The following is a 21121-nucleotide window of genomic DNA, read 5'->3' as shown; positions in this document are numbered from 1 at the left end:
ACAGACTAAGTCAAGGTTTCCAGACACTGCAACTGCAGTCTGCAGAGCCAGGCCAGGTCATAAAGACAAGGGACGTAGCGATGACTGTACTCAAGATCTTTCACGTCCGAGTGGTTCTGAGCTCCGTTGATCAGTGATCATGAAGACCTACTAAAGAGTCTAAAGACGATCGAAACTCGAAACAACTAGCCAACCGCGGTGCGAAATTAATTCTCTTGCCAACCAAAGGAGTCGATAAAACTGAACGGCGAGTGAAGGGTGTGCCTGAGAGTGAGAGATGATCAGCAAGTACTAGTTCAAGTAGATCTACCGTGTACATAGATCTACGTGTGAATGCCATTATTCATTAATTTTAAGATGTGGACGCAAAGAACACGAATTATGGTGAACTGAGTACGAGGTAATGGTAATGCCTAATGGTGACAAAAATGTCGGAGACCCATATATTTATGTCGCTGCATATTTTGAAATACATACGTGAAAAGTCTCGCTTTATCCTACTAGTACTAGTACTATTCCTAGCTTGAGTGGTCGTTTACGTTCACTTGTTTCAAGGTCTCCAGAGACGCGCAAGGCGAAAGCAGGCGGACGTTCGGTCGTAGAATACTTACAACTAGATCTGCTGCTGTGCTGCATGCACTGAGGCCAGTGAGGGTCTAGGGGTGCAGTGCCCATCTATGGGATTTTAGGAGGATAATGCTGAATGGCGGACGGTCGCATAAGTTGCGTCAACAAGGCCGTCGTCTGCCTGCTAGCGATTGCTCTGCTCACTGGCAGGGCAGCGGTGGGCAAGAAACCGCACTTCGTGTTCTTGCTCCTGGATGTCATCATGATGTAAGAAATATTTCCTAACAATGGCGGCATTTGTACTGAACATGGCTTACCTTGCAGGGCTAAGTGCTCCGCGATGTGGAACATTGCGGTGAATCCACTCGTTCTGGACCGACGCGCTTGTAAAAATGAGTTTGTGACCATGTTGGGCAGGGTTGTATAGCATGGTAGATTTACACGATGAATCCTTACTTATGGTCATTGCCAGCGATGGCCGATCAGCTACGGCTCAGTCGTTCTCTCAGCAGACTCCGCTCCTGTGTTTGACTGCGCCGTAGCTGGTGGAGCTGACTGCGCTGTAGCTAGTACAATCATGTACTAGTGGAGCATCATTGGTCCAGAGTAAGGGGCTCCTGCCCTGGCTCGAGACCTGGTGCCAAAAGCCTATAGCTATACAGTGCTAGTCCATGAAAATCAATCATGTGAGCCAACAAACACCATGAACACAGGGCTGTGAACACTGGGTTCTGTTTCCCTCGAAGCCAGATGCTGACATATTCATGTAATTGTATTAATTTTCATTGTTCAGCATTGCATAATGGATATGGAGTTGTGGAGAAACAGTTTATCCATGCACCAATACCATTCAGTTGCCAGTGTGTGTGCGTGTGTGTGTGTGTGTGTGTGTGTGTGTGTGTGTGGGAAGGGGGGGGGGGGGGTGATTCCCGACGATTATGATCACACACGTCCTTCGTCTCTTTCTCAGACTCCTCCTGACTTTTCTTTCATTCCCCTGGGTGGTAAGGTTACCAACAGCCAGTGCATGCCGGAGTATGTGGTGCGATGTGTGTGCGGGAAAAAATGGAAAGGCCCAAAGCTGAATAGGAATTCACTGGCCAGAAAAACCACTTCATACCTGTGTGGTATAGACCAGGCTGAAAAGTTGAGGTCAATTCTTCAGCCTTGCAAGCTGTTGAATGCCAGAATGGTGCAATCCCAGCACAAGTTGCTATGGCGTCTGCTGTAGTATTGCTATCATCGCCTCCGGCGATGGGCGTCAAATGTTCGAATGGTGTGTGTGTGTGTGTGTGTGTGTGTGTGTGTGTGTGTGTGTGTGTGTGTGTGTGTGTGTGTGTGTGTGTGCGCGTGTGAGAGAGAGAGAGAGAGAGAGAGAGAGAGAGACGAGAGAGAGAGAGAGAGAGAGAGAGAGAGAGAAAGAGGGAGAGGGAGAGGGAGGGAGAGGGAGGGAGAGGGAGGGAGAGAGAGAGAGAGAGAGAGAGAGAGAGAGAGAGAGAGAGAGAGAGAGAGAGAGAGAGAGAGAGAGAGAGAGAGAGAGGGAGAGAGGGAGAGAGACAGAGAGAGAGAGACAGAGAGACAGACAGAGAGACAGAGAGACAGAGAGAGAGAGAGAGAGAGAGAGAGAGAGAGAGAGAGAGAGAGAGAGAGAGAGAGAGAGAGAGAGAGAGAGAGAGAGAGAGAGAGAGAGAGAGAGAGAGAGAGAGAGAGAGAGGGGGGGAGAGCGAGAGGGGGGGGAGAGCGAGAGGGAGAGAGAGAGAGAGAGAGAGAGAGAGAGAGAGAGAGAGAGAGAGAGAGAGAGAGAGAGAGAGAGGAGAGAGAGAGAGAGAGAAGTCAGAAAAACTGCTCTGGACTCCATTTTTCCATATCTAACATAATACTGAGATACAGTCTGACCTCGCTTATCCGGTCCTCGTTTATCCGGATCCCTCGCCATCCGGAAGAAAATCATTGGTTACCGATTTACAGCATATGCAATGCACACATACGGTATGTGTGTTCGATTATCCGGTTCCCTCGCCTATCCGGTTTTTTTCTTCTGGAAAACGGATGTGTGCGGTTGTGCAAGGTCTGACTGTAATACAAACATGACATGATGAAAGCACTATGAGAATGCAGCCGGGTGGTGCATGGCGTTTGTGCTTGCGTTCTGAAACATCCAAAGGACCTATTTTACCGAGCACCACAGCCCTCTCCGGCTCCTACCCGACCTGTTCTCGATTCTGTTCGGACAAGTGCAGTCGATCGGCCAAGCAATTATACACTTTGCATACGGGACTGGCAAGCAAAAGATTAAAGAATTTCAAAGTTTACGAGTCAACTGCCTGTATCCCCTTTTCTGCTATGTGCTATTTTGCTCGTATCGGCACAATGTAGGGCAAGCAGCATTGATGAGTGGCCGACTGCCCATCCACAATTGCTTCTACACAACCAACGCACATGCCAGGAATGGTGAGTGATGTCTGATGACAGAGTGAGTGCTTGATGGCGAAACAGCAATAGATCAAACTTAGCATAATTTTTACCACATGTTACCAGCGTTATTACAGCGTAGTTTCATGACTAGTCTTGATCATGTTTCAATCTCCTTCTTCACCACCACGGTCTTACACTGCAGTTGTCGTAAATATCTCGCCAAATTGTCGTCCTTGGGTCTTCATCAGGGAGTACGCGAATGTTAAGCTAGGTCAGCTGCAAAACTATGATTTAGGAATGACAACTAGTCTTGATCACAGAAATAGTAACTGCACTGTGATCACAGAAATAGTAACTGCACTGTGATCACAGAAATAGTAACTGCACTGTGATCACAGAAATAGTAACTGCACTGTGATCACAGTGTGCTTAGGGAGTGCTGGCGGTGTGCTGTTAAGAGTGGTGAATGAACAGAGGACAGTACAGTCCAGTACAGAGCAGAGCCAATGGAAACATGCCAAGATGGAGTGAAATCTCAGTATATCACGGTATGAAGGCTATGTTTTTGGAATTATTCCAGTGACCAATTTCAAGGCATAGGCTGTGACGTCACGTTGGACACAAATAGAGTAACCATGTCAACGGAACAAACAGAACTGTGGTAAACTGCCCCAAGAAAAATACCTCACTGTGGACCCACTAACTCTCAGTTGTGAAGGAAAGTGTGGCCATCAACAAAACAAAATTCCAACACACCACACCATTACAGAGCTACATGATGGTCATGGCCTTTAGAACACCGAAATGAGCTGTGCATTCCTCTCCATTGGTACGAGCACACCGATCAATGTTCATGTTCTCATCGCTTGTTATCGTTCATTGGCGCAGGGTACACTCCACAAGACATCGTGGGTGGGATTCCGGACAAGGAGATACTGTTCCCCGAGCTGCTGCAGAAAGCCGGATATAAGAACAAGATCATCGGGAAATGGTAAGAAGCTATCCTGAAGACCAAGGTAGAATAGAAATCATAAGTGTTGGCAGCTGAAATTCGACCCCTGATTTTCGTGTTCGAATGCAGCACCAATTCTAGCGGTCTCAATTTCGGAGAGTTACAATCCCGTGCTGAGTATTTGCAGTGCGAGCGCACCGCTCCAGGGGTCGGATTTCAGTTGCCAGCACCTTAGTATAGAAATAACCATGAGTGGAGCATATGAATTAGGTACTTGGAGCAGTAAGCATACATGCACAAAATTGGCCTGCGCAATGGGCAATACAAAGAGGTTTTGCATAGTTCAGATTGGGACTCCCTAGCTTTGCTTGCCTAACGTACATTCTATGCATCCCTGGACATAGGTTTTGAGCACGTGGACCCATGCTTTTTTAGCATCCCTGCCCCACCCGAGTCTGATCATTCTCGTGTGGGAAATACTCCTGTACCCAAATCAGAACATCCTGCAACCAAGTCAGATCATCCTACAAGCAAGGCAGATCACTCCCACAAGGAAGTCAGGAGTTGCTAAGGACAACCAGTACCTGGTGATAAAATTGATTGGTAGAGGTACTGCATACCAACCATCAGCCTCAGCATGACCTGTTCAATCTCACTCTCACGCCGAATATTCTCTTCTACGTCATACCCAGTACCTTAGTGTATCACCTAGTGCATGTTATACATTCGAGCATGGACAGTGCTGTACAATAAAATCCTATCTCACGAGTCAAGTTTGCGCCCCACGCCCAATCCACATCCCAGTGTTCGCATGTCCAGGTCTGCACAGCGCCCGGTGTGGCATTGGCATTGGCATTGGCATTGGCTTTGGCATCGGCATCGGCATCGGCATCGGCATCGGCATTGGCTTGCTTGATTGGATTTTCATTGAGCAGCACTGTGCTACTAATGAAATCATGTTGAGACTGACTTGGCTTCCTCTGTGCACGTACATGAACTTGATCTTTTTTGCTCCGATCTAGGAATCTAGGTCAGCAGGAGCAGTACTTGCCTCATAAGCACGGCTTCGACGAGTGGTTCGGAGCCCCCAACTGCCATTTTGGACCGTACAACGACAAGGGAAAGCCAAACATTCCTATGTATCGCGATGACCATATGATCGGCCGGTTGTACGAGGACTTTGTGATCAATAAAACCAGCGGGTATTCCAATCTAACCCAAATCTACATCGAGGTCAGTGTGACTACCATCCTACTTGTATTGCATTGCTTAACATGTAGAACTCTCTCTCTTCTGCAGCCAAGCAAGAAAACCCTGTAAGGAGTCGGGTGCTATGATTGCTCTACGGACTAGTGGTTTCACACACAAGGCCGAGTGAAGCCAACTTGCATTCTGCCCCCCCCCCCCAACCCACCGCCTTTCTCTGTGAGGTTGTGAACAGGTGTATGTCCCTGCTAAAGATGAATATACAGCCGTACGAAACTGGTGGATACAATAAAGTCAATGTGATGTGATTTTCTACCCTTCAATATGTAGTCTGCGTTTCTTTCTTTGTCAAGTAGACGCGCATGACTGTGAACCACTGTTATAGAAAGTACATGAACTGAAGTCCTTGGACAAAGAGGAATATTCAAACTGCTCCAGATAGTCCCACAAATATCATGTTGAAACTCATCCCTGTGTCGTTTTTCAATGTTTTCAGGAAGCTACTTCCTCCGTATACAAAAACTTCGTGACTTTTTTGAACGGTGTTTTTGAGCAAGAACCTGCACAACGAACGGCGCCAAAGGCTGTCATCGACAACCCACGTCCATGTCGAGGTTAGTTTGGTTGATCCCGAACAGATTCTCAACGGACGCCATGCGTGTGAGGACGTTGCCGACAGAAACTCAAGAGTCAAATGAAAAAAAAACTAACACTTACTTGCTCGAAACTGACACAGTGACGAAGTGTAGCTCGTGGCTGGAACACGGAGTCACGCGGCACTCGCTGCCCTGAAGCTGGCAAGGCTCGAGTCGTATCGTACTTGCGGTGCGCGGCCCCATAGATCTACGCAGCGTGAGAACATAGATTAAAGGGGAAGTTAAGGCAAAAATTAAAATTTCACCAGTTGTAGTCTTCGGGGTGCTGAGTCGAATGGTCGTGGTCCGAGGAAGCTGAGACGCTCCCTTCCTACTTGAATCCCAATCGAACTCGCGCACTTCCACCGAAACTGGGTGACTGCGCCCTACTAGATGGGGATTTGTATGCAAAATGTCACTAAAAGCGCCATTTCGTTCTTATAAAAGCACGGATGACCGCGATTGGCCCATGTGTTGTAGTCTTTTGGACGCTGAGTCGACTGGTTTTGGTCCGAAAAGGCTGCGATGCGGCGTTCCTCCTTTATTCCCAATCGAACATGGTTGAAGAAGCGGTCACGTGTTCCTGCGTACACCAGTCACCTGGTCACCGTGCCTGCAGGGTACAACTTACTAGCCTGTTTGACCTTTTTTGGGTGCAGTCCTGTCACTCGAGTTGAACCCGAGTTGAACCTTGGTGTGAAAGTTGTCACCTGCTGGCGTGGTGACCAGGTGATTTGGGCACCCAGGACCACGTGACCGCTTCTTCAACCATGTTCGATTGGGAATAAAGGAGGAACGCTGCATCGCAGCCTTTTCGGACCAAAACCAGTCGACTCAGCGTCCCAAAGACTACAACATATGGGCCAATCGCGGTCATCCGTGCTTTTTTAAGAACGAAATGGCGCTTTTAGTGACATTTTGCATACAAATCCCCATCTAGTAGGGCGCAGTCACCCAGTTTCGGTGGAAGTGCGCGAGTTCGATTGGGATTCAAGTAGGAAGGGAGCGTCTCACTCTCAGCTTCCTCGGACCACGACCATTCGACTCAGCACCCCGAAGACTACAACTGGTGAAATTTTAATTTTTGCCTTAACTTCCCCTTTAAATTTTGTTTCGCTCGCACGGCAAGATGAAACATTTCAGTCGTCGTGCAACCAGCGCATACTCAGGATCAGAATGTCGATGGCCTGGCTTTCTTCGCCTCTCTCCAGTCAGACGTGTCCTTTGTCGCCAAGGGGAATCGCAGGGGCCTCCTCGAAGCCATTGTAGAATGCTTGGGAGGATTATCCTGACGAGAAAATGCGAAGCGTGTGGATGTGCTTGTACGACTTGTTTCACGGTATAATGGAGGTCGCGGGTTGGAACAACTGAATATAGTCGACACCGATTCGTACACAGCTCTAAAGATGAAGAGGACGTAGCCAAAGTCCAGCGTCGGATCATCACTGCGGGTGACAAGAATCTGAACGAGATGAGAGCGGAAGCAGCGACTGTTGGCGATGCGGAGTCGGCGTCGTCAGGTGACAATGACATGAGCGACGAAGACTCTGAAAAAACTCAATCTCATTCGTCTGAGTTGCTTTTTTCTTTGTATATAGCTTGTAAACAGGTTAGACAATGCCACGAGTGTTATTCCGAGTCAAACGGAACAATTCCAGAGCTGTGCGCAGCTTTCAAAAAAAAGTCACGAAGTTTTTGTATACGGAGGAAGTACAAACTTCATTAATGAGCAGTCAACGGCAGCCAATCCGTTCCTCTTGTACTGGGCAGTGGATGCCACACATGGTCCAGTCTATGCGTCACATGACTTCCTTGGGACAAGCCAGCGTGGGCTGTAAGTCACACGTCAGCTACCGCTGTCCATTAGTGGTATTCAGTTCCGTGGAACTCTGTTTGTTGTTCACTTCTTCACTACTGTTCTGTGTATCGGGTGCAGGTCGAAGGAGGGGTGGAGGTGTTGGAGGAGGGCATTGTGTGCACCTGCACCCCCCCCCCCACCCGACCCCCGACCCCACCCCCATTCATTGAAAGTAGTATTCAAGATATGAAAAAACCAAATTGGTATACTGGGTAACCAGTCATTTGACCTCTGAAGAGAATGGCTGGAATGAAACCGCTACAGTCAGTTGAAATGCCGTGTGTTTGATACTGTAGTTCCAGAGGCGATAATGACCTACTGGCTGTCCTTCATCGCAACGTAATGTTTACGAATCAATCATGGTGACGTTCCCGTAGGGTGAGCGACATTCAGTGCACCCCAAGGGCCTTTAACAACAAGGCATCAACTTCCAGCTCCCTCTGTCAGTAGTAACAAGTCATCTTTTAGCGTATAGAGTAATGGCCTGAAGATGTTAACTTTGTCTTTATCTTCACATACACATACACACACACACACATATATATAAACACACATGTACACGTAAAAACACACACGTTTACACACTGTTATAGGTATGGCGATGCAGTGCGTGAGTTGGACTATGGTGTTGGTGTCATACTGGCTGCAATCATCTCAGCTGGTGTTGAGGAAAACACACTAGTCATGTTCTCGTCCGACAATGGTGGAGCTACGTATGCCAAAGAACAAGGTAAACATCACACAACATTTACTAAGTTAGTAGGAGCACACACTTCAGGTTCTTCACCAATAATTTGAAATATTTCAGGAGCAAACTTTCGTGCCATCTCTTCAGGTGATATACAGGCAAAAGTAAAGGAACAAAAAAGTTTACTTGTGAAAATTTCAAAATACTGTTCAAGAACCAGAAGTGTGTGCTTCCAATAAGTACTGTACTAGATGAAGGGCTTTATTGCAAAACGAGATAAATCCGTTTTGACCAGTTTTTAGGAGGAGCGATTTTTTCTGTGATCAAAAACTGGCTGGGTTTGTGTCAAATCGAACTTAGCAGATTAGAAGAGTAGGGTGGTGTATGCGAATACAGGCGAATACAGGCTTTCTCAAAAATTAGGGTCTATATATTTCTCAAGCAAGGTGTTTCTTCAACATTTGTTTTGGAAAACCAGATATATCCGCCGGACTAATCAGTATCATAAGGTTAGAAAATACTAGTACAACGACTTCACTGAGCTCAGAACTCTGAAGGAGATCAGCAGCAGCAGCAGCACTGCAAGCAGCAGCGTCGTCGATCCCTGACGCCTCTAGCATACTGCTCTTCTCAGTTTCGAAAGCGAAAAAACAACCGCTACGAAAGAAGGAAATATGCAAAGAACAAAAAGGAAACGCAGATGTAGCTGCTACAAAGCAACAACACGAAAACAATGTACTTTGAACTCTGGCATTGACATTGTGTACAGTCGCGATGTTTGCTACGTGCTGCGCCAGCACTCGCTGGCTTGTCATGGGTAACACTGGCCCGCATGATAGGATATGTTGCACTTAAATCTTTTCTCGGAAACAGTGGTGGTGTTTATCGCGTTTTGCAATAGAACGTGGACTTCAACGTAGATGTTCAGTGGTATATGTCTTGTTTTGGCGAATTCTTTTTGTCCATCATTTGCAGTTGTCCCTACTGAGTCGATTGATACCGAAAATGCCATATGGGATTGGCGTTTATCGCGTTTTGCAATGAAGCCATTCATATGCATTTGTGTTTACATGTGTGTGTGTGTGTGTGTGTGTGTGTGTGTGTGTGTGTGTGTGTGTGTGTGTGTGTGTGGCTTGTGTAGACCAGGCTGAATAGTGGTGGTCAATTCTTCAGCCTTGCAAGCTGTTGAATGGTGCAATCCCAGCACAAGTTGCTATGGCTTCTGCTGTAGCATCGCTATCATCGCCTCTGGCGATGGGCGTCCAATGGTCAATGGTGTGTGTGTGTGTGTGTGTGTATGTGTGTCTGTATGTGTGTGTGTTTGTCCGTACGTGTGTGTGTGTGTTTGTGTTTGCTTGTGATATTCCCCTCGAGCATGGTTCAACAGGAGGTAGCAACGGGCCATTCCTGTGTGGCAAGGAGACGACATACGAAGGTGGAATGAGAGAGCCAACCATCGCTCAGTGGCCTGGTCGTATACAAGCTGGAACAGTAAGCAAGGAGCTGCAGAATCCCTGGTTTCTTCATCCTCAGACCTTTTTTTCAAGACAAAGATTGCTTTATAAACCTGCAGAACAGAGTGAGTGTTAGCTGGGGTAGGGAGCAGGCCAGGGTTGCTCTCTAAACTGAACTGTTCCTCTTTTAGTGGAGTGGCAGGGATTTGAGGAACGAGGGGAGGGAAGGGGTGGGGGGGGGGGAGGAGTAGATGTACAGTCACAAGTAGATACCGTACTCACTCGATTAGAAGCCGGGTGCTTCTATTTTTTCAATACCAATTTCGAGGAGGCTTCTATTCAAGAGGGGCTTTTATTGTTTCATTCCATACCAGTATTCCAATCGAATCTCTAAAACTTTCATTTTCACAGCAACTCAGCCCCGAGTTAGTTTGCACACACTACGTCGACCAGGACATGTACCAATATGAATATGCACGAGATGTTCTTTGCACACTTGACCTTCATACATCGCACTCGCTGGTCACCCCATGCTTTGCGAATAGTAGTCCGGACTTCTATTCAAGAGGGGCTTGTATTTTTTCAAACAGTCCTTGTAGGGGAGCTATTATTCAAGAGGGGCTTTTATTCTAATCAAGTGAGAACGGTATCCGTGATATTCGCAATATTCCTTACTGTTAAGCCTTGGAGAGTTGAGAGTTGTGTCTAGAACAAGATCTATACTGATATGTGATGTGTGTCTGAATGTATGCTTGTACAGATCAGCCACCAGCTAGGCAATCTGATGGACTGGTTCAGTACAAGTCTAGACCTAGCTGGTATTGAGCTACCACAGGATCGTATCATTGACGGCATCAGCCTGGCACCAGCACTCTTCAACAATACACCGGTGGACAGACCAATCTTCTATTAGCGTGGCAATGAGATGATGGCAGTGCGTGTCGGCATGTACAAGGCTCACTACTGGACATGGACGAATAGCTTGGCGGAGTTCCAGAAGGTTGGTTCAGCATGTCAATATCTGTGACCAGGGTACAGCCTGTGCATAAGGCAGTGACAAATAATATCAGTCTTAACAACAATACTGAACAGTGCTGTGCATGCAGTCAGTGTGTTTGTTCCTCTTTTCATCTTATAGTACAGTTGCGCTCGGTGAAATCAGATCCAGAGTGCGTATTTGCACACCCTCAATTTGCACGGCCCTTGACGTCCCGGAAGTGGCACAAATGCGGCTGAATGTACACATTTACAAATACAATGATGTCATCATAATCGTTCCAGGGCGCCAGTTTTTGCACTTGGGGTCGGATTTCACCGAGAGCGTAAGTGTAGGTGAATCGACGCATGTGTTGTTTTGTCTTTCGTTCTACCTGCAATTAGGGTACGGACTTCTGTCCGGGTGAAGACATCGCCAACGTGACCACACATGATCAAGTCAACAACACCCTGGCACCGATAGTGTTTGACCTGGGCAAAGATCCTGGTGAAAAGTACCGTTTACGGTTAGTGCGACAGCGGTTACTTACATGATTGTCATGTTATGTTATCTTCATTTCACTTCACCATAGGCACAGGCATTGATACCTTCTGCACCTCATCAGATTACTGATGAAATATACTTTAGCGAATTAGGCCAGAGGGCATACATGACCAGGGAGACTATTAATATTATACGCCAGCCACCTGCTTTTCTAACCAATCTTGCTTGGCTGTTGGCCGCATTTCTACCAGCCAGCCGTCGTAAAATTGTGAGAGATAATTATAGAGCAGTTTAATTAAGCTACATGTATCGCTACCAGAGACACATCCAGTCCCTGCAGGTAACGGTATGAATTGTTAACGGTAATTGGCTATAGTGTCCTGTCTAGCTGGTCCATGCTGTGTGTGTAAAAGCTCATGCGGCAGCTGTACCACGCCTGTTTTACTGTACACGGAAAGTGTTTTAACCGAAAGGTGATTAATATGTCTGTTGTCACCACCGAGTGCAGTTTGGTAGATCGCATTTGCCCAAAAACTACTAGCATGTATCTGCTGTGTATTTGTTGTGTCCTACCCCAGGTGGGTTCTACTCGGACTCATCCAGCTCGATCACACACACACTCGAGGCCATTACAGATTTCAGTTCGTCTCAAACTCCATATCCGAAAAAGACCAAGCTCACGTGCGAGCATGCGCACTACATACATATGGTCCATGTCCAGGACATGACAATTTCCCCCTCACTAGTTGAGGCGAAGCATCTAGAACTATGCAATAGCAAACATATCAAGATGCAATCACAAAACTCACAACTGCCGAGACATAATATTTCATGATACACTATACACCATATATACACCATAAATATATAATTTATATACAATATCCAGCAGAGTCCAAAATATATCATTAAAACTCCACAGACTAGAGTAGGTCTATATGAACTGGGTGTTCTGAACGTCAATCCTTGAAACGAACTGGTCGAACAGTAGCGCGGGTTGACCGTCGTTCAGCTTGCGGTGACGACGTCTTGCTGTAGCTGGCACGAGAAGTGCTAACCGACGCAGACTCACTAGTACCGGTTGTTGCTGAGACCGGCGCGCCTAGCTCCGCTGTCGTGACACTGGCGTCGTTGTTGCTGAGTGACGGCTGTGACGGAACCTGAGCTGTTAAACTTGCTCCACTCTGCTCAGACGCCCCTGCATCGAACTGAGGGATTTGCCGAGGACGGAGCTGGTTGCGATGGCGTTTCCACATTGCATCACCGACTTGTATCTGATACGTCATCGGACTGAGAACTGCCGTGACCACGGCTGGGGCCCACTTATCTCCTCCTTTGCCGAAATTCAAAGCCAGGACAGCTTGGCCGCACTGAAATTCCGGCATGTGCTCCAGATTGTTCTCGTAAACCTCCACGCCCTTACGCCCTTCCATTTTCAAACGATCATATTTGATGCGAGGTTGTCGCCCCATCAACATCTCGGCCGGTATTTTTCCATTCGCCTGTGGGGTAGTACGATGCGAGAGCAAAAACCTCTGCAACTTTGAGTGAAGTTGCCCTGGTTCCTCATCCATGACTTTCATTTTGCTCTTGAAAAACCCCACGTACCGTTCTGCCATTCCATTGGTGGCCGGATGGCCAGGAGCGGTACACGTGTGATGAATTCCATTCTTCCGCAAGAACGTTTGAAATTCGTCGCTTGTGAACTGTGACCCATTATCCGTGACGATATGGTTTGGCAGGCCGAAAATAGCAAACACGCGTTGCAAAGCCATTATTGTTGACGCTGACGTAGCATGGGACGACGGAATAACGTCAATGTACTTGGAGTACGCATCCACCAATACCAGGAACATTCTGCCGAGAAACGGTCCTGCAAAGTCGAGATGCAGTCTCTGCCACGGTCCTGCCGGCCATGTCCAAGTTGCAAACTCTTTCGGGGGATTCTTGGCATTGAGTTGACATAGGGCACACTGCTTGACCGTCGACTCGATATCTTCGTCGATTTTAGGCCACCAAACGTATCTCCGAGCCAACCGTTTCATTCTCACTACCCCAGAGTGTTCTGAGTGTAGGTCATTGAGTAGGATTACTCTCAGGGAGTCGGGCATGACCACCCTTCCATTCCATAAAAGGATGTTGTCCTCCACTGACAGTTCCCACCGTTTAGCAAAGTAAGGAAAGAGTTCTGGCTCTGACACTTCCTCCCAACCATTAATCGTGAAATGGAGTACCTTCTTCAGGACGACATCCCGTTTCGTTTCCGCCGCTACAGTAGCAGCCCTGATGATTTCAGATTCTTCTTGAACAAACAACACCTGTTGTTCAACCATTTCATCACGAGTAGGATCGCCACTCATTGGCTTGCGCGACAAATAGTCCGCAAATACATTCTTTCTGCCCGGAATGTACTCCATTGAGTAGTTGTATGCCGACAAAACCATCTTCCATTTTTTCAGCCTCGAAGATACCAGAGTAGGCACTTTCTCTGTGCAGCCGAACAATTTGAGTAATGGCTGATGATCCGTTCTCAGCATGAACGTCCGTCCCAACAGATATTGACGAAATTTGGTAACTCCAAACACCAACGCCAACGCCTCCCGTTCGATATTGGAGTAGTTCTTCTCCGCTGACGAGAGAACACGAGACCCGTACGCTACAGGACGAAGCTCGCCCGATTCGTCCTTCTGAAACATTACCGCACCGAGACCAATGCCCGAAGCATCCGTTTGAAGGATCAGATCTTTCTCCGAGGAATAGTGAATGAGTACTTCACTGGAACACAGTGCAGCCTTGATTCGAGAAAATGCATTCTGCTCATTTTCCTCCCATTGCCATTCAGCAGATTTCTTTACCAGATTGTACAGAGGTACCATTATTGTTGCGAAATGAGGTATGAACCGTCGCAAGAAATTCGCCGTTCCAATGAATGATTGAAGCTCGTTAACATTCGAAGGAGCCTTAGCGTCCCGCATTGCCTCAATCTTATCCGCTGTGGGAGCCACACCAGCACTAGAAATCGTGTGACCCAGGTAGGAAATCTCATCCATCATGAAATGAAACTTACTGGGATTAAGCTTCATCCCGGCCTCCTGTAGACGACGTAGTACCCTGATCAGGTTGTTGTGGTGTTCATCCTCATCCTTCCCAGTAATCAGGATGTCATCCACATAGACGATGCACCCAGGCAGATCTGCCAATATGGATTCCATTGTGCGTTGGAAAATTGCCACTGCCGAGTGAATGCCAAACGGCAATCTCACGTATTCATACAACCCCTTGTGAGTAGAGATTGTCGTGTACGGCCGAGAAGCTGGATCAAGCTCCAGTTGGTGATAGGCTTGGGAGAGATCCAATTTGGTGAATTTATCTCCTCCCGACAATTTCGCTAACATTTCCTCAATAGTAGGTAGCGGGTAGTGCTCCAAATCAGACTTGGCATTGATTGAGCGAGAGTAATCAGCACAAATTCGGATACTACCATCCGATTTCAGTACTGGCACAGTAGGCGATGCCCATTTGGAGTGCTCAACTTTGCGAATAACTCCCTCTGCTTCCAATTTCTCCAAAGCCTCCTCGTACTTCTCCGTGATAGAAAACGGTACGGGACGCGCCTTGTGGAAAATTGGATCAGAATCATCCACTCTCAGGGTGATTTGAGCCGACCTCAGCTTGCCAACCTGAGTCGTATCGAACAGCTCCTCAAATTCCTCAATGAGAGCTCTCCTCCTACCATCCATTTGAACATGATTGACATTGACAATCTGTTTCCACGGTAGAGTAAATTGAGACAACATATCCCTGCCCAACAATGACGGACCACCATTATCCACCACACGGAGTAGTGTTGGTTTCTCCACACCATCAATGCTGACATTGAACTTCCCTTCACCAATACATTTGATTTCTGCCCCAGAAAAACCGGTCATGCGTACACTCGGTTTGGTTAAATTTGTACGAGACACCCCAAGTGACTCAAAATCATGGACAGAAATGATTGAAATGCCACTGCCCGTGTCGATTTCCATTACAACAGGAACATCATTCACAGCAATTTCCAATTTGTAGGAGGGCACAGATTTGCTCTTCAATTCGCCCTGATCCGAAATGTGGAACATTGGCATGCACTCAAGATCAGCAGATTCATGCTCACCTGCGTCATCAGTCACAACATTGTGCACCGACGCGCCTGACGTGGATTTCTGCCGACAAACACGCTCCAAGTGCCCCTTCCTGTGGCAGTGACGACACTCAGTGGCCTTGTGTTTGCACTTATCCGCCAAGTGTTGAGTAGACCCACAGCGGTAGCACAATCTCTGCTCTCGAGATTGATGAGAAACACCAGACTGCGCCTGCGAACGCGATTCCACTGGCCGGTGATTCACCTTGTGCACTTCCTGCTGAGAGCGAGAGGTCAGCTGCACGGCCGCACGCGCAGCCAATTCCTGCGTCAAAGCTAGTTTGACGATGTCATTGAACGACTGTGCCGAAGTATCTTCTTTCGTCAATAAGAAATTTCGAGTGGATGAGCTGCTCAAGCCAGCAATAAACTGGTCTCGAAGCGCTCGATCGAGGTGATCAGTAAACTCACACCTCACAGCCAATCTCTTCAGACGAATGATGAAATCCGCAGTCGACTCATTTTCCTTCTGCTTCAACTGATGGAAATTGAACGTCGCCGAAACTTGCGAAATTGCAGGTTGAAAATACTTCCTCAAAAGATCGCAAATCTCCGACAGTTTCTTGTCAGCTACTTTCGCTGGCAGACAGAGGCTCCTCAAAATCGAGTAGACTTCCGCAGACAGCAAACTCACTAATACAGCCTTCCTTTTCTTGCTGGCAGCCAACTTGTCTGCAGCATTGGCCGAAGCAGCCACGGTTCCAATATCATTGGCAAAGAAATAGAATTCAAGTCTTTCCTCAAACTCTTCAAAGTCGCCGCCGGTAAACGGCTGAAGCGATGATATCCGAGCCATATCTTCGTCGCCAGTTGTTGTGTCCTACCCCAGGTGGGTTCTACTCGGACTCATCCAGCTCGATCACACACACACTCGAGGCCATTACAGATTTCAGTTCGTCTCAAACTCCATATCCGAAAAAGACCAAGCTCACGTGCGGGCATGCGCACTACATACATATGGTCCATGTCCAGGACATGACAGTATTGAACACTGTGTTTATTGAGTCTGTTCAGTGTATTGAACACTGTGTGTATTTAGTCTGTACAGTGTATTGAACACTGTGTTTATTGAGTCTGTACGGTGTATTGAACACTGTGTTTATTTAGTCTGTTCACTGTGTCATCTACACACAGTAAGCCTCTTTTACAGGGCAAAACAAACACAATTGTACGCTTCTCGTTGGCTGAGAATTCGAAAGAAACGAGAAGCAATGTTCTCTCGAACTTGGAAAATTTGCGAAGCTTGTTTTTTTGCTATCTTTATTATTTTGTTGTGGCACACAGTGCAGGTTGACGTCACTGTAGTGACGTTCTCGTTGTTGAGCGAACGCTGTGAAACAGCGCTTGCGCAAAAAGATTGTCCTTCTTTTTTGTCTTGCTCGTCAAGGGCCCGCCCACCCGCCCTCTGTATATATATAATTGCTCTGATTGTGAATGCAGTGGTTTCCTTGCTGTATCTTTCTGCAGTGCTGATTTTATAAGTTCTAGTTGCTTATTGTTATCTGGGTGGTCATTCTGCACTAACTGTTGCTGTATCGTTTTGCCTCAAATTCTGGCAACTCTTCTTTTTGTCTTGCAATGTGGCTGTCCCCGCAGCCGACCCTGCACTATGGTTTTGCTGTTGCAAATGTGAGGTGTGAGAGAGAATGAATTTAGGCAATGCAACTTTGTTGAATAAATCCAGAAATACTACAATAGTCATGCAAATACTACAATAGTCATGCATATTCATATACTGTAAGACATGTTATTATAACGAGTCGCAAATTTAACGATTGTCCAAAATTCAAAGGTTAACGAGAAGATATGTTAACGATCTTGCAGTATTCTGCCATATCCACACACAGCATATATGAAGCAGTACGGCCTCGACGGATCTTATTATAACGAAGAAATGTCATCCGTTATTAAAAACGTTAAATTTGCTTCCTCGTTATATATACATGTCTTACAGTACTACAATAGTCATGCATATTCATATACTACAATAGTCATGCATATTCATATACTACAATAGTCATGCATATTCATATACTACAATAGTCATGCATATTCATATACTACAATAGTCATGCATATTCATATACTACAATAGTCATGCATATTCATATACTACAATAGTCATGCATATTCATATACTACAATAGTCATGCATATTCATATACTACAATAGTCATGCATATTCATATACTACAATAGTCATGCATATTCATATACTACAATAGTCATGCATATTCATATACTACAATAGTCATGCATATTCATATACTACAATAGTCATGCATATTCATATACTACAATAGTCATGCATATTCATATACTACAATAGTCATGCATATTCATATACTACAATAGTCATGCATATTCATATACTACAATAGTCATGCATATTCATATACTACAATAGTCATGCATATTCATATACTACAATAGTCATGCATATTCATATACTACAATAGTCATGCATATTCATATACTACAATAGTCATGCATATTCATATACTACAATAGTCATGCATATTCATATACTACAATAGTCATGCATATTCATATACAGTCAACTTCGCCAATAACGACATTCGGCGGGGCATCAGAAAAGTGTCCTTATTCGCGAAGTGTCCTTATAACCGAAGTCCCATTTGAATGTATGGGAACCCATATTTTGTATAGTATGATATGCATATCAAAATCAAGCTCTTTTCTTGCTCTATGTCAATGTGTACTTTATTTTCATATTGCAGTTGAAAGGAACTAAAAATTCAATATGCAAGGGAAATCAATTGAAAAATATGCCTTTTTGAGCCATCTACAGGGCTAGAGATATGTACATGTATGATGATTACTGTACAATCATGTACAACTACATGTACATTGTATACATATAGGTGTGCTGGTAAATCCAACAATTTTGAAGCCAACATAAAAAAAGGAAGAAAAGCCCCCCCCCCCCCTTGGCTGCATTTTCTGGCATGTGTGCAATAATATCCATCACCAGTGCAGTGCACCATAGGTTCTGGTACTTCTGCATGACAGGTACATGTACTTGACTGACAGGTACTTGAAATAGCTGTCAAAAGCCCAGAAAGTCGTAATTCAAGCAGTGAATATGACCACGGGGCACTAAAAGCATGTCGCTATACGCGAATTGTCGTTATTCAGATAGTCGTTATATCCGAAGTTAAATGTATACAGTTAGATGGGACTTTGCTCTGGGCATGGAAATTCGGTCGTTATTCGCGAATTGTCGTTATATCCGCAGTCGTTATTAGCGAAGTTGACTGTACTACAATAGTCATGCATATTCATATACTACAATAGTCATGCATATTCATATACTACAATAGTCATGCATATTCATATACAGTGCTATGTGTGTGGTTTTGTCTCAGTCCCCACACAGCACAGTACAAAGCAGCCATGGCGGCCATTCAGCCAGTCGTGGACGACCATAAGTCCAAGCTTGTGCCGGGCGAGCCACAGCTCAACAAATGCGATCCGGCCGTTCAGGTATGTAACCTAGCCACGTGCACACGGAAGGGTATGTAGCTACGGTGTAATATTGCTTGCATATATGTACATGGGCGCGGCTGAGAACCGTGACAGCACTTAATCTCATGTACATAGAAGGGTATGGTCTAACCCAGATGTCCAGTGGAAATATCTTTGCTTGAAAACAGTCTCTGCGCAAGGTACCATGCACTTTGCAATAAAGCAAGCACCAGTAGACAGAGGGCTTGGTTCTAATATGAAAGTATTGCTGGTTTTTGATCATTCTCTCATGCTCTTTCTCCGACTTATTCTCTCACATGATAAGTGATCCGCATTAATGGTGGAAACCAAATTGGGTATGTCAAGACATCAAGAGGACAAAAAATAGTCTAGGAGGATCTACTCATCTGTGTGGGAGAGCTCCTATCTTGGTTCCTGTAATATGTTTGATCTTGGGTTTGTAGGTGTGGACAAAAGAAAATCATGCAGATCAAAGTATCCGGGAGTCAATTACCGTGCACATTTTTCAAATGCTTAGCTTTTAGTTGCACATCGGCTCAGTACATCTTCTGAAGAGTTCAGGATCTGCACTGCACTATAATGCGAACCCGCAAAACTAATCCAAGGCCTTGAACGCGTCATCAAAGAGTAGTAAAATTACGACTGAGCGGGCTTTACACTTTGATGGCTCATGAGGCCCTTGGCGGAAACTTCCATGATTGGTCGTCTCCTAGATGCCGAGACAGAACTCGCTCTAAAAAAATACTGCTTGTAAGTGGAGAATGGCTGGTTCTACACTATCCTGAGGCAGAGCACTTATTTTAACTTACATGTACATGTAGATGTTTTGGGGTGCTAGACCACCAGACAACACTGCAATCCACAGTTGTGTGCACCAAAACTCTATGTTTCCCCAAGCATCGCTGCACATCTCTTGGTATGCAGTTAAGCGCCATAGCTCAGTTGTGTTTTTTTGTTTTTTTCTCCACTCTGCTGACAGAACTGGGCACCGCCTGGCTGCAAGGAGCTGAACAAGTGCCTGCCAATCCCACCGCACGCCGAGACCGACTGTGTATGGGTGCATTGATGATGGAATTCTATTGCTGCATGCAGTCACACATCATGCTAGGGAAATCGCTCAAGTACAATGGCTTTGGCAATAGTGGCAATATGGTCATGTTAGTGATACCATTGTGTCCTGAGCAAAGACATTAATTTTATCAATCTTTATCATGATTGTTACTTTAGGCTATTTTTGACAAGACTCATTGTGGAGAGCAGTTTTGATCGACGACTGTGCGGAGTTGCTCAGTGTTGCCAGAACCTTGTTATGAATGGAACAACATTCAGTGAGGATGTTTGTTCACCAGTGGACATAATTTATAGCACACATTTTGGAGAATTCTTCTTTTGACGACATGGCAGACAGTAGATAATTCCGAAAATTTGGCAAACCCACCACATTCAGTGCCTTGCTATGTTATAAAAGCATCAGAAGCCATCCACATACATGTCCTTTGAAGTATACACCGACATACATGAGGGACATTGGACATGGTACGGTCACAACGGTACTGAACGTACGACTACCTGCCCCCTGTAAATCAATAATCCTAAATGTTGGAATCAGACACCCCTCCCCGAGTCATGAGTAAATAGTACTGCAGATGGCTGACCGTAACCACACTAAAATACCTTGCGATGCCCCCGTACAGATACAGTGTAGGGAGAGAAAGAAATTCATGTTACAACTCCAAGTTTTACAAGACTCTGGGCGATCTTTAGCAGGTAACTAACTACCTTGAAGGTCCTCTGTCTCTACTGGGTGTGCTCGGACTTCACCTCACGGGGTGTTGAGCACTCTTCAATCGGTGGGTGACTCTGCTTATTCACTAACATTAACTCTACCAGTACTGTTTGGAGCTAACACTCTCAGTGTGTTGTGCCTGCTGTGCATGACAATTCCACTTTGAAGTCCAAATCCACTATTCACAGTCCTGCATGAACAGCTGCTGTACACCTGTACAGTAGCTTTCAGCATACGACACCCAACGTCCACCGTATGCTCCCACCCGGACACACGACGATGCGCACGTAATGACACACGCACAAATCACAGTCACTGAATGTTGCACTGATTCGCAACAGCGTACCTCGGGTATGCAGGCTTTTAATTCTTGCATGGCAGCATGAACGC

General features: G+C 45.9%; 1 pseudogene; it reads left to right on the top strand.

Moving 5' to 3' along the window:
- Positions 1–696: 696 nt before the first annotated feature.
- On the top strand, positions 697–20429 carry LOC135823694 (N-acetylgalactosamine-6-sulfatase-like; annotated as a pseudogene).
- The last annotated feature ends 692 nt before the right edge of the window (positions 20430–21121 follow it).

Source organism: Sycon ciliatum, chromosome 8, assembly GCF_964019385.1.
Source record: "Sycon ciliatum chromosome 8, ocSycCili1.1, whole genome shotgun sequence".
NCBI classification, from domain to species: Eukaryota; Metazoa; Porifera; class Calcarea; order Leucosolenida; family Sycettidae; genus Sycon; species Sycon ciliatum.
Note: the sequence above shows the minus strand (reverse complement) of the source record. Positions and strands in the feature narration are given on the sequence as shown.